This window comes from Canis lupus, chromosome 19, assembly GCF_011100685.1.
Source record: "Canis lupus familiaris isolate Mischka breed German Shepherd chromosome 19, alternate assembly UU_Cfam_GSD_1.0, whole genome shotgun sequence".
NCBI lineage: Eukaryota > Metazoa > Chordata > Mammalia > Carnivora > Canidae > Canis > Canis lupus.
Window position 1 is genome coordinate 54,206,728 of NC_049240.1, and position 15,478 is coordinate 54,222,205.

The 15,478-nt window shown below is 37.8% G+C and overlaps 1 protein-coding gene across 1 annotated transcript in view; it reads right to left on the minus strand.

Moving 5' to 3' along the window:
• The window catches only part of LOC106560064, a 41,978-nt gene that overhangs the window by 7,127 nt on the left and 19,373 nt on the right, over positions 1-15,478 (minus strand). The gene's annotated exons all lie outside the window — the stretch shown is intronic.

The window sequence follows — 15,478 nt, forward strand, 5'->3', positions numbered from 1 at the left end:
TGAATAAATAAATAAAATATTTTTTAAAATGAATGATTTATTTTTGAGTCCTTTAGTCAAATATACCTTTACCTTATTATGACACTAGTATTTCCAAAATTTCCCTTAAGTAAAACGGGTTTATGTTAGATATCAAGATATCAACTAAATCCATTTGAGCCCTCAGTTTTGTTTTTTATTTTTTCATTTCCTTGGAGGTGGAGAGCCACTGGTTATTCTCCTCCACTGTAATTACATTTTCTCCCAACCTACACAGGGATAACATGCCAAAACCACCTGCAGCAAAAACATGCCGCCATTTTACAGTGAACTGAGACAAAGCATTGCTCCATACAGAGGCAATCAAGAGACTTAAAACACAGTGGCTTAGAAGCTTTATTAAACTCACTAATATTTCTGGAGTACCTATTATGTTCCAGGAATCTCCCTAGGTACTTAGGATACACAATGCAAAGAAACAGATTTACCTAAAGAATGCTTGCCCTCATAAAGCATGTATTCTAAAGGAGGAGACAGACAATAAACATAACTAATAAGCAAATTTTAAAGTATATTTTTAATAAAGCAGGGAAATAAGGATAGAAGAATTGTTGGAAGAAGAAATACAATTTGAATAGATTGAACATTTCTAATGTACTCGAGGGATCACCAATGAATCAGATACAGTTGTTTGCTATAAGAGAAACCAGCTCTAAACAGAAGATAAATATACTAAGTGGTTATTAAAGAACTCACAAAATTGACAGTAACACTGGACAAACTAGCTGCAAAAAAGATAAAGAATCAGGGAAGCTCCAAGGCACGGGGAATTAATCAGCATTCTCATCACAATACCATCACTGGAATGAATAATCCCCTACCATCTTGAACCTTTCTGTATCACTCCCATCAGTAACAGAAATTCCGTAAGAGTCTGATTAATTTAGCTGGAGTCACATGCCTACTCTTAGTTGGAGATAATCCCCTAAAGGTAGAAAATTTCTAGAGGGAGAGATAATTCTTCAAAAGGAAATTAACTACATACTGTAAGATTCCAACTTTATGACATTCTGGAAAAGGCAAAACTATGGAAACAATAAAAAGACGTGGTTGAGGGAAGAATAAATAGATGGAGCACAAATCTTTAGGGCAGTGAAAATCCTCTGTCTATAGGATACCGTATGATGGATGCATGTCCAAACCCACAGGATATACAACATCAAGAGTAAACCATAATGTAAACTATGTACTTTGGGTGACCAGAGTGTGTCAGTGTAGGCTCCCCAACTGTAACAGCTATACCACGCTGGTGGGGATGCTGAGAGGGCGGCTCTGCATGTGTGCAGGCCGTGTGTGTGGTATATGAGAAATCGCTATACCTTCCCTTCAATTCTGCTGTGAATCTAAAACTGCTCTAAAACTTTGACTTTATTTTTAAATGAATTAAACAATAAGAAAAAAAAAGAAATGAGTGTGCTTACGCTAAAGTAGGGGAAATGAGTGACAGGCAACCAAAACATAATACATGTATGTCTACTACTGCAAGCGCCGCTCCAGGGTTTCTGCATAGAAATAGCAATCTGGTTGAGAGAAAGCAACAGGTCCTTTTTCTCAATGCCGCATTTAGATGGCAATCACCCTGCTTTGACTTACAGTGTATCACTATTTGGGTAGTTCTGAAGGGTAGCTGAAAAGTATTGACTACATTAAACCTTTCCAGGCCACATGTTGGTCCCTCTACTCATTACAATTCCAAAGACCCTCCCCGATTGCTATTATAGTTTGCTTGACCTTCTTCTGGGATCCTCAGTAGGATTAGTTTGGAAAGGCCCACCACACGGACTCATGGTACTATCAGGGCCTTTAGAAATAAATCATAAAGTACATCCTAGACTGAACAATAATCAGCCAAATGGATTACTCTTTACATATGTTTAATTTCCCAAGCAATTTTCAGAACTTTCAAAAGGCAATTCTGAGCTAGCATGTACTGCTATATAAGCAGCAACACGGATCTGAATCCCCCCAAACCTCCATATGAAGGCAGACAATACAACTACATAACAAAAGCCAAAAAGCAAAGACAATATTTACAAAAAACTAAGTGTTTTCGGTAATCCTGCCGGCCATGGCTGTATTAGAATTATCATTTTAAGATGATTCTGCATGTAGATAAATCTAGATGATTCTGTATGGAGGATAAAGCAAATATGTGATGATAGGATATTGGGATTTCCCCATCCCTTGTGTCCTTGACAACCATGATTCCCAATCTCAAAGGAGATATAGTTTTAATATATAAAAACAAAAGCAAAAATCTTGCATTCCTGAATTTCAGTTGAAAGTATCATTATAGGGGGGCACTTGGGTGATGCAGTCAATTAAGCCTCTAACTCCTGGTTTTCGGGTCAGGTTGTGATCTCAGGGTCGTGAGATCAAGCCCCAAGTCAGGCTCTATGCTCAGTGTGGAGTCTGCTTAGGACTCTCTCTTCCTCTCTCTACCCCTCCCCTCAGCTCATACACACTCTCTCTCTCAAATAAATAAATCTTTTTTTTTTTACAATTTTTTAAAAAATAAAGTATCATTATAGGAGTGCCTGGATAGTACAGTCAAGTGACCAACTCTTGGTTTTGGCTCAGATGTGATCTTACGGTCATGATACTGAGCCCCAAGTGGGACTCTGTACTCAGCACGGAGTCTGGGAGTCTGCTCGGGATTCTCTCTCCCTCTCCCTCTGCCCCTACCCCCGCCCCCACACACTCATGCACTCTCTCTCTGTCTCAAATTAAATAAATAATTTTTTTTAAGTATCTGAATTCACACTGAGGCTTCTATCTTTAAATACATATAATATTCTATAACATATAATATAGTAATATATAGAATACATGCATACATATGTCTCATATGTGTTTGTATACATATATATGTATATAAAATACACATTTAATTTTTTAGCTGTGTTAACTGAAAAGGCCTAGGAACATGTACCAACCCAACAGCAATGAGCACCCCTCACATTTGGATATGGTCTTGCAATTCTACTTCCCATAAGAGAAATCAGGACTTCTTGGAGAAATGGCTGATTCCAGGTCAGGAGCAGGAAATGTACCGGATGAGTCTGGAAAATGTTGTCAGTAGTAAGGAAGTTATCAATGACCAGTAGGATCACGTCAAAGGAACCTGGAAGACAACCTGAAGAAGCCCCCACTAGCACAAAGGAGAGTGCTTTATAAGTATTAAGTAAATAAATGCACCAACTTTATATTAATGTATTTCTGGGCTTTTGTTTTGTTCCAAAGCTCTATCTCCATCAAGAACTTATTTGAGGGGATCCCTGGGTGGCTCGGTGGTTTAGAACCTGCCTTTGGCCCAGGGCGTGATCCTGGGGTCCCAGGATCAAGGCCCACATCGGGCTCCCTGAATGGAGCCTGCTTCTCCCTCTGCCTGTGTCTCTGCCTCTCTCTCTCTCTCTCTCTCTCTCTCTCTGTGTGTCTCTCATGAAAAAATAAATAAAATCTTAAAAAACTTGTTTTGATCACTATATTTAGTAATACACTAAAAGTAATTAACTCTTGATATGTAGTATCAGGACTGTTGTCCATATTCTTTAAATTTTTCTTGGGTCAGGATCCCAAGTTTTCATAGATAGATAGATGATAGATAGATAGATAGATAGATAGATAGATAGATAGATAGATAAAAAAGGGGGGGCACGTGGGTGGCTCAGTCAGTTAAGCATCCAACTCTTGGTTTCATTTTGCGTTGTGATTTCAAGGTCCTGAGATCAAGCCTAGTATAGGGCTCCACCCTCAGCAGGGAAGTCTGCATGAAAGATTCTCTTCCTCTGCCCCTCCGTTCACGCTCTCTCTCTCTCTCTCTCTCTCTCTCAAATAAATAAATCTAAAAATAAAAATATCTGGCACACCTGGGTGGCTCAGTGGTTGAGCACCTGCCTTCAGCTCAGGGCATGACCCTGGGGCCCTGGGATTGAGTCTCACATTGGGCTCCCTGCAGGGAGCCTGCTTCTCCCTCTGCCTGTGTCTCTGCCTCTCTCTCTCTCTCATGAATAGATAACATTTTTTTAAAAAATTAATTAAATAACTAAATAAAAATACTATTGATGTCATTCAAATTCCATTGTTTATAAATTAATTTAGAGGCAGCTGTCATATGGTACTGGGTAACCTCATCCATCAACAGAGACTGCTTCTCAGTTATTTAGATTTTCTTTCATATTTTAATAAAGTTTTATAATTTTAGATTTTATAAAATTTATCATTTTAGAAATAATATCTTAAGTACCTTTTGTTAAAGGTACTCCTAGATTCCTTATCATTTTTCTTGCCATTGTCTGTGGGATCTCTATTCTAATTACATTTTCTAATTGCTTTTTGTCTCTGAATAAAATGCCATTAGCTGTTTTATAATTGCATTGTATCTAGTAAAAGTTATTGAATTTTCTTATTGGTTCTAATTCTCTTGGATTGACAATCATACAATCTAGGAATCCCAGCCACCTGTTCCCCCTTTTCAATCCTTACATCTGCTATCGCTCTTTCTTGTGGCATGCAATAGCAAAAGATTCAGTATAACATTATACAACAATCATTATCTTGTTACATAAGTTAAAGCAATACCTCTGTTATGGATTTTCCCAATGTATTATATGGATAAACTCTTGTATGAAATGTATATATAATCAGATTAGAAGATGAATTTAAGTTGGAATACTCTAAAATATAAGCACTCTGTCTTTGTCTAAATGTCAAAACCAAATTCCCAGCACTGAAATCTGAAAGTGCTTGAATGAACTGTTTGACACCTAAAAATAAACTATCTGTAGATCACAGCTCTTCTGACATGAACCGCAGTTTATCACTTAGAAGTCTTCAAATATATAGTTGAGGATATTCTTCAATCATCCTAAATAGACCCCAGACAAGCAACACGTTTGCCAAGCAGAGTGTAGTCTGTTTTCTTCTCAGATGTATCACCACTAAGCATGATACTTGCTGCGAGTTTGATAGATTTTTTTTTTTAACTTAGGGAGAGTTTCTGGTTTAAAATTACTTTTTTTTTTAAGATTGTATTTATTTATTCATGAGAGACAGAGACAGAGAGAGAGAGGCAGAGACACAGGCAGAGGGAGAAGCAGGCTCCATGCAGGGAGCCCGACGTGGGACTCGATCCTGGGTCTCCAGGATCACGCCCTGAGCTGAAGGCAGATGCTCAACCGCTGAGCCACCCCGACATCCCTAACGTCTTTTATTCTTGGAGTAAAATCAACTTAGATGGGATACATTTCATCATGATAAGCACTTGCAAATTTTTTTAATGGTATTTTTAGTAATTTTATATCTATGTTCATAATTTTCTTTCCTTGTATTGTCCTAATATATCTTGTTTTATAATCAAAGTTATACAAATATCATAAAATAAGTATGAGCAGAAAATTCCTTTTTATTTATTGCAATAATTTGTATACAGGTAATCTGTTTCTGGAGAGTTGTTAGAATTCATACTTAAACCATCTGGGCCTTTATTTTGACTTTTTTATATGGAATTATTTCATTTTACTCAATGTTATTAATGAATCTTGGCCTGTTCCAGCATCCAATTTGAAAACTTTTTTTTTAGAAAATTGTTCCTTTAAAGTAAGTTTTCGGGCAGCCCTGGGTGGCTCAGCGGTTTAGCACCGCCTTCAGCCCAGGGTGTGATCCTGGAGACCTGGGATCAAGTCCCGCATCAGGCTCCCTGCATGGAGCCTGCTTCTCCCTCTGCCTGTGTCTCTGCCTCTCTCTCTCTCTCTCTCTCTGTGTGTGTGTGTCTGTCATGAATAAATAATTAAAATCTTTAAAAAAATAATAAATAAATAAAGTTTTCAAATGTACGGAAAGACTATTATTGCTCATGGTAATCTCCAAACACTTGTTTAGATCTATCATGTAGTTACATCTTCTCCCCATCCCCCTAATACTGTTTTATTCTCTCATCCTAGTGACATATACATAATAAGTATTTCTTAATAATGTTACTGGAGAATTAAATTGAGTCTGCCACTGAAAATGTCTTTACTTCACACTTTCTTGAAAGAAATTTTAGTCTGATAAAGAATTCTAGGGGACGCCTGGGTGGCTCAGTGGTTGAGCATCTGCCTTCAGCTCAGAACGTGACCCTGGGATCCCAGGATCAAGTCCTACATCGGGCTCCCCACAGGGAGCCTGCTTCTCCCTCTGCCTGTGTCTCTCCTCTCTCTGTGTCTCTCACGAATGAATAAATAAATAAACAATCTTAAAGAAAAAAAAGAATTCTAGGTTGATAGCTCCTCTTAGCTATCCTTTCAGACAGCTGTCCTTCAGTTTCTTTTTCTGGTAACATGAAATCTGTTGTCAATCTACCTACTGTTCCTTTATGAATAATCGTTTTCTTTCAGGTTGCTTTGCAGATTCTTCGGTATCTTTGATGATGTGAAGTTTTACAATAATATCTCTGATTGAGAGAAAGAAATTTAAAAACTAGAAAAATGAAGGAGCTATATTCGACTAAAACAAAGGCAGGAAATTTTCCAGAACTGATGAAAGGCGTGTTTCCTTAGATTAAAAAATATATAACAATGTCATGAACAGAGGCACCTGGGTGGCTTGATCAGTTAAAGCTTCTGCCTTCAGCTCAAGTCATGATCCCAGGGTCCTGGGATGGAGCCCTGCATCAGGCTCCCTGCTCAACGGGGAGACTGCTTCCTTCTCCTTCTCCCTCTGCTGCTCCCCCTGCTTGCATGCATGCTCTTGCTCTCTCTCTCTCTCTCTCTCTCTCTCTGTCAAAATAAATTTTTTTAAATGATTTTAAAAAGATAGTGTCATGAACAGAATAATTATAAATAAATCTACACAGAATATCTAAAAATACATGAATATCTAAAAATACATGGATCTAAAGGTAAGTATGAATGACAAAAGAATTTAGTAAGGTCACAAGATACAAGATCAATATTTTAAAATCAACTGTACTTCTGTATGAGAAATAAACTGTAGAAAAATGTAATTTATACTAGCATCAAAAAATATCAAACACCTAAATATAAATCTAACAAAAAATGAGCAAGACCTCCATGCAGAAGTACCATGTGCATGATTTAGAAGACGTGGTCTTATTAAAAACATCAATTCTCTCCGAACTTAAGGTAGCACCAAACAAAATGCTAGCAATTAAGGATAAGGTAGGGAGAAATTAACAACCTGATTACAAAATAGCCAATATCTTCAAGAAAAGTAGAAGGTTTCTCCACTACCAGTTATCAATACATGAGACAAAGCTACAGAAATCAATTAAATTACAGGTACAAGACAAATGGACCAATGGAAAAATTAAGTCTAGAAATATTCCTAGACACTTACAGTAAGCCGATTTACAATAAAGGTGTCAACCATAATACTGTAGAGAGAGTGATCTTACCAATAAATGGTGCTAGATCAACTGGGGGGGGGGAATGTTATCTCTACCTCATACCACATACGTATAAACTTCTCCGTTCCAAGTGAATCACAGACCTAAACGTGAAAGGCACTGCACTAAACCTCCCGTAAGATTACAAGGGAAGGGGCGCCTGGGTGGTTCAGTTACTTAAGTCCCCGACTCTTCCTTTCAGCTCAGGTCATGATCTTGGATTCCTGAGACCAAGCCCCAGGTCAGGAGCTATGCTCAGCGAGGAGTCTACTTGGGATTCTCGCACTCCCTCTCCCTGTGCCCCTACCAACCCTACTCCCTAAAATCAATCAATCTAAAAAAAAAAAAAAAAAAAAAAAGACTACACAGAAAAATGTGTTCTTGATCTAGCTCAAAGATTTTTTTTCAAAGGAACACAAAATTCACTAAGTATAAAGGAAAAGATGAATAAACTAGACTTCGTTAACTTTGCAGTTTCTATTCATTAAAAGGCACCATTAATAAGAAAGTGAAAAGACCAGCAAACTTGGGGATTATTGCCATTGCTACTATTATTACTGATGCTTTGTCTTTTTATACCAGTCTCTCTTTCTCATTTTCCACTTTATATAAATAATTAAATTTCCTCCGGTTGTCTGTTACCATGTCAAGTAAAAAATACCTAATCAGACTATTAACCAAGTTTGGACTTATGTTTGGAATCACCTGGACATTAAAAAAATAAACTATATGATACTGTTCATTAAATGTGTTTGGGAAGAACCTGGAGAGCCCAGCAAAAATACAGACCATAATTCTTAAAAACAGTTGAAACTGAGGCATAAAATACTAAGTTGCCTAATGGTCTGAAAAAACATCTCATACATATTAAAATTCTTTGAAAAGAGAAAATAACCTGCAGTTTCAAACATGAACTATAAATTAAAAGTCATAAAGGCAAACAGTATAAATTATATAAGCATTGGTTTGTGATGGGGCTGCTTGTCATGGGGGCAAACCCTATGAATTGTGCTCCAGGATGAGTAGCAGCAGGGATTTATTATTCACTTTATGATGATTAAAGGTATTCCCTGACTGAAATTGAGTTTACCAGTTAGAAAGAAAAATTTAAAAGGCACTTTGCATTGTTGTTATTTTTCTAAAATGTAGTTTTCTTACTATTCTAATTTTCCATAATCTATAGTGATACCATTCCCTGTATCACATTTTGCTCACAGTGCATAAATCAGACATCAGTAGTCACCCCTAAGAGTCAGATTCTTTATTTTGCCATCGTAGGTGTTTCATAAACTTTACTGAAAAGGATACCCCAATGTAAGTCACTTTGGTTAAAATTAATTATCACTTAATATCCACAATAATGTAAAAGCAACACATTATAGTTATATAACTATATAACTATATAGAGTTATATTCCATTATAGTCAATTCTGTTACAGTCAATATTGATATTCTTTGAAGGTTTAGTATTTCTGGCTAAAAAATATATGGAACAGTCCTATAAGTTGAGACTTCAAGATAGAGAAAAATGAATTATGTGAAATGAACCAAAACACCTTTATGGAACATAAATACACACACACACACACACCATATACAGTCCTCTATATATACTATTTATATATTTAGAATCAATTACTATGTATATAACTGCACTGTCTACACAGGCCAACAGCCCTTTACACCATCTTGGGAGATGTGGGCAATAAATTCCTTCCAGGTAAGGTGCTACTAGTAAGTTTACCTTGAAGCCAATCAGTAAGTTCCTTCCTACTTCTCTTCCACAGCAATGGAGGCAAGAAACTAAATAGACCCACTTAATGTACAAAAGATGTACCCTGCTTTTGAATGTTACTAGTGGAGAAAAGCAGCCATATTTTCAAGTCTTTAAACATTTTCTTGAGACACCTGGATGGCTCAGTCAGTTAAGCATCCAACTTGATTCTGGTCCTGAGATCAAGCCCCATGTGGGGCTCTGTGCTCACCGGAGAGTCTGCTTGAGATCCTCTTCCTCTCCCTCTGCCCCCCTCCCTGCTCGCACTTGCTCTCAAATAAATAAATTTTTAGAAATTTTTTTTCCTTTCACTACTCTACACAGCAGTCTCTAGTCTTCATATGTCATGTCTGCCAATTGCCCCAAGTGAATATAAACATATACCAATTGTTTTGCATAAAGATAAATGCAAATACCTTCAACTCATACTGCCTAGATTTAAATCCTAACCTATCAATGTTCAGTCACCTGATTTTACATCCCTTAGTATACTCATCTATAAAATGAAGGCAATAATAATAATATCTGGGACCCCTGGATGGCTCAGTGGTTTAGTGCCTGCCTTCGGCCCAGGGCATAGTCCTGGAGTCCTGAGATCGAGTCCCACATCGGACTCCCTGCATGGAGCCTGCTTCTCTCTCTGCCTGTGTCTCTGTTTCTGTCTCTGTCTGTCTCTGTGTGTCTCTCATGAATAAATAAATAAAATCTTTAAAATAATAATAATAATAATAATAATCTTTTTCCTAAGTTCATTATTGCAAACCGACCTAAGCCAAATTGGCCATTCAACAATCATCAGTTTCTTTTGGTAAATAACAAAAGTGTCTTTAATAAACTCCACAATTAAAAGTAAGGGGGACTATTTTCCCTTTATCCATAATTTCCTTCTGGGTGGAGTATTTTAATGAAATTACACCTTAAGTAAAATTCAATCAAATGTATCAACAATTACCAGCAAGTAAACACAAAAAGGCCACATGGTCTATTGTTTAAAGTTTGAGAAAGGTCCACTATCTGTGTCCAAGCCCTCAAAATGAGGAAAAATGGTTTTACAGTGGGTTATGGAATGGATCCATACAGAAGCCTCTATTGTTTACTCGGTAGATACCAAGTTGAGATCTATTTTATTACCTTCTAAGTGCAAGTTTTTAAAAGTCATGAACCAACAAAAGAAAACTCCAAATGGGACACCCGGGTGGCTCAGCGGTTGAGCGTCAGCCTTTGGCTCAGGGTGTGATCCCAGGATTCAGGATCGAGTCCCGCACAGGCTCCTTGCGGGGAGCCTGCTTCTCCCTCTGCCTGTGTCTCTGCCTCTGTCTCTCATGAATAAATAAATAACATCTTTTTAAAAAATAATAAATAAATAAATAAATAAATAAATAAATAAATAAATAAATAAATATGGATTTGATGTGAGAAGAAATAGGAAGCCATTGAAGAGGTCTAGCTGGAGCCATTTGGTTGGAAAGCTCAACATGAATGAGTATATGCTAAGTTGAATAACTGCGCACCAAAAAGTCCATGTCCAAATCCCTGGAACCTGTGCATATGATACCATACACTGCAAAGGAAACTTTGAGTATGTGATTATGTTAAGGAAATTACCCTGAATTATCCAGCAGGACCTAATGTAATCAGAGGGGTCCTTTTTAAGAGGGAGGCAAGAAAAAAATAAAAAAAATAAAAAAAAAAAGAGGGAGGCAAGAGGGTCTGAGCCAGATAACTGTTTATCTGCATTAACAGAAGAATAATAGATTGAAACGACTCTGTTGGCCAAGGGATGCAGGCAGTCCCTAGAACCCAGAAATGGCAAGGAATTGGGTTTTTGCCCAGTGAGACACATTCTGAGCTTCTTCTGATCTCCAGAGCTATAGTACATCTGTATCATTTTAAGCCACTAAATTGCTGGAAATTTGTTATACCAGCAATACAAAACTAATACAGGGCAAACAGTGAAAGCCTCAACTTAGGAAAGCTAGTTGCAAGGCTTTTCCTGTGTATTGTAGAGGAGACCCACTAACAGAATTGTCAAGGTCTTGTCCCATCAAACATACATGTAATCATTTGTGCCCCCCTTCTCTCTCAAGGACTGCATTCATGACATAGCCAGAGAATTCTATTTCTGTATGAAAGCTATTATCTCAAGTTTACTTGTTGCCAGAAAGCTCAAAATCCTGATAGAAACCAACTAGGCATCGCCATCAGAAAGGATGAAATCTTACCATTTATATCAACATGGATGGAACTGGAGGGTATTATGCTGAGTGAAATAAGTCAACCTGAGAAAGACAATTATCATATGGTTTCACTCATATGTGGAATATAAGAAACAGAGGACCACAGGATAAGGGAGGGAAACCTGAATGGAAAGTCAGCAGAGAGGGAGAAAAACCATGAGACACTTAACTGTAGGAAACAAATTGAGGGCTGTTGGAGAGGAGGTGGATTGGGGGGATGGGGTAACTGGGTGATGGGCATTAAGGAGGGCATGCGATGTGGCATTAAGGAGGGCATGCGATATAAAACTGGGTTTTATACACAACTGATAAATTATTGAACACTGCATCTGAAACGAATGATGTACTATATGTTGGCTAATTGAATTTAAATTAAAAATAACTAAATAAAAATCTATATACATTTAGAACTCAAGATCTTGTTCACATGAATATGCTTGGGAAGTTACAGATTATTTTAGAGAATTCAAAAGTGTCTAGCACTGAAGAGAAATTATACATGCAGACTATAATCATGCAAGAGACTTCAAACATGTGACTTTAAATTTTAAGTACAAAATTACAAATGAGAGGATTTAAGCTGTCTTTGATAGCTCTCTCTCATAGTTTAAAAAGAGTCTAAATTTTAGTTACACGAGTCTACAAGAGTGGAACAGATTTTCATAGCTGAGCCCAGAACTTCAAAAAGACACCATATCACACAGAAAATGTAAGCATGTTTGCAAATATCTTTATATATGACATGACTTGTTTTTCTGATCATCATAAATACTGAGCATAGGAAAAAACACACCAAAACATTCAGTGTCAGAGAAAATTAGCAGGGTTGCTTTGGCTATAGCTTCTAGACTAATGGTCTTACCTGTCACTTTCACTGGGTAATCAGAATTTAATGATACAAATAGCATGACAATATCTCTCCTCCCATTTGGCCTCAAACCCAACCAAAAATGAAGCCTGAATCTAAATTTTAAAAGAATGAAAAACCATTCAGCACCTTCTAGAGAACAGTGGAACTTATTAGGACAGAGTCAATGTTGGAATGGCAAAGTAGTCAGTGTTCTAGAACTCGAACAACTGATCTCAGTGACCCCCCATTCCATGTTTTAAACATACTGTAGTTATGTCTCAAGACTTGGGCAAAAGAAGATGGTGACCAGAGGTCTATTGTTGCTGATCTGTGATATAACAATACCAAGAAGGATCACTGGGCCTAGAATTGAAATTTTTCATGCCCTTTTACTTAACCCACATCTGGTTCCTGACCTGTTCCCAGCCATATTGAAATGATTAAGTGAGATGCTACATGTAAAATACTTATCACAGTGCTTGGTACAGAGTAAGGGTTCAATAAATAATAGCAATATGAAATTAGGTGATGACAATAATTATTGGCATGGAGACAGAAGACTGTATCTGGGTGTTGAATAAACTAGACTTTCCCCAACAACCTCCAGAAGGAATGCTCTAAGTATAGAGGGAAACTTCCATTATGGCCATTGGTCCCTGGAGCCCAAATGAGTTCTTTCCTAAGCTAAATGGCTACCCTAAATACTATAATAGTTGAACCACTACTGCCCCAGGACTTGAGAGCTGGTCCAGGAGAAGCTTCCAACTCAATACTCAAAGGTTGCAGGAACTACATACCTACCTTCTAATCTCTTACACATTCACGATGACCCAATACACGTGATAAACATGAAGATGCATGATCCAGGGTACCCTTCAAGGAAGAACTTCCCCTAGTGACCAGCAGACAGTCTCCAAGGGTTGGCTCTTTCAGAGTCTGCCTCAGCTGCAGAAAGCTCCTTCACTGTAGGCAATGTCTATTCGGTGAACGAACAAGGTGGGGGTAACATTCTGGCTCAATACAAGACAACTTTGATAGCAACTGGCCTTGAGTTGGGCAAGGTTTTATCAGACCCACATCAAAATCCAACTTTTTCTTTGCCCATTCTTGCTTCCTTCCTCAGGTGTTAATCCCTAAAATCTTTGCATCTCAACCGGACTCTCAGTCCCTGATTCCAGAGAATGCAACCTGAGACAGTTAAGATGCTATGATGAGCAAAATAATAGTCCCCCAGAGAAGTCCACATTCTAGTCCTCAGCACGTGTGAATAGGTTACCTTACTTGGCAAAAGGGACTCTGCAGATGTGATTAATTTAAGCATTTAAGGTAGAGAGACTGTCCTAAATTATATAGGTGGGATCAGTGTAATCATAAGGATCCTTATAAGTGAAAGAATAGAGTCAAAGAGTCAGAGTCACAGAAGATGTGACAATGGAAGCTGAGGTTAGAGCAGTGTGATTACAGGAAGAGAGGTAAAAACTAAGGAATATGGGAAGCCTTTAGAAGCTGGAAAAATTAAGGAATAAATTATCTCCAAAAGCACAGAAGAAATGCAGCCCTGCTGATTCTTCATTTTAGCCCATGAGACAGATTTCATATTCACCTCCAGACTATAAGGTAACAAATTTGTGTTGCTTTAAGTCGCTAGGTTTTTGACGATTTGTTACACTAGGAAATGGATGAAAATTCTGGTACCTAGAAATAAAGCGCAGCTGGAAAAAACGAAAAACAAAACTCTGAAAATGTGGGAGTGCCTTTAGAACTGGGCAATGGACAGAGGCTTGACGACTTTTGAGGAGCATGGTAAAAAAAAAAAAAGCCTAGATTGCCTACAGACTGTAGAAATACGGATGTTAATGATTCTGTTACTGAAGTCCCAGAAGGAGCAGGGGGCAACCACGCACAGATATATATATATATATATATATATATATATATATATATATATATATAGTCTCAGAGAATATCTAAGTTGTCATAAAGAGACTGTTGGTAGAAATATGGACATCAAAAGTACCGCTAAGGAAATAGGAACATACCACTGGGAACTAGAGGAAAGCAGATCCTTGTATAGATATAGTGACAAAAAGCGTAAACGAACTGTATCCTACAGTTATCTACAAAGCAAACTGATAAATGATGAGCTTGGATATAAGGCTGAGATTTCCAAGCAAAGTGCTGAAGGTGAGGCCGGGTTTCTTCTGAGTGCTTATAATAAAGTGCTAGAGGAAAGAGGTTAAAGGAAGAATCATTCAGCCAGAGAAACCAGGACTAGATGATTTGAAAAACTCTGAACCTATCCATATATCAAAAGACAGTAAAATCAGGAGATTCACTTATTAGGAAATCATGCTCTGGAGAGAAAGCAGAGGGTGTGGCTGAACAACCTTCAGAGTGCTCAGAAAGTCCAAGCATTCAGTCCCGGGAGTTCTCTGAATAGATTAGGTACATAACTCATGGGTCCTCTCAATAATCTCAGCACAAGTCAGAAATGAGGATCAGAGGTTGAGTTATCCAAGAAATATCTGCAAAGAAGCTTCCTATCTAATGGAGTAAATCCCCATGACATACATGGGAGATCCACAAGGTTTTTGAGAATATTAAGCAGTAGAAACCCTGGCAGCTTGAATTAAAGGGGATGCAGAGAAGATGAAATGAAAGAGAGCTGCCAGATTCCCAAAATTCTCCAAGCAGGAAATAGACTGATAAAACTTCACATCTGCAAACACCTGCTCTCCTTCATAAAGACAGAAGGATGACCAAGGCCATAGCTTCTAGCCCAGGGGGTGAAGCTATGAACCACAGAAGTTTGTTCACAGGCCTTGAAATTTAATGTTTGCCCTGCTGGGTCTTGAAGGACCAGTGACTTCTTCACTCTTTCTATTTTCTCACCTTTTGAATTAGAACATCTATGTCTTTCATCTTGTGTTTATCCTATCGTTGTACTTAGGGAGCTGACAACTTGTTTCTTGAGTTCCACAGGTTCACAGATGGAGACAAATTGAGCCTCGGAATCACCCAGAGCCTCACCCATACCTGATGAGTTGTGGGACTTTAGAGCTGATGAGATCTGGGACTTTCATTTAATACTAAACTGGGCTGATACTTTTTGAGGTGTTGGAATGGGAATGAACGTATTTTACATCTGGACAAAAGTAAATCATCATGAAACAGAGGGTAGGATATGTTAG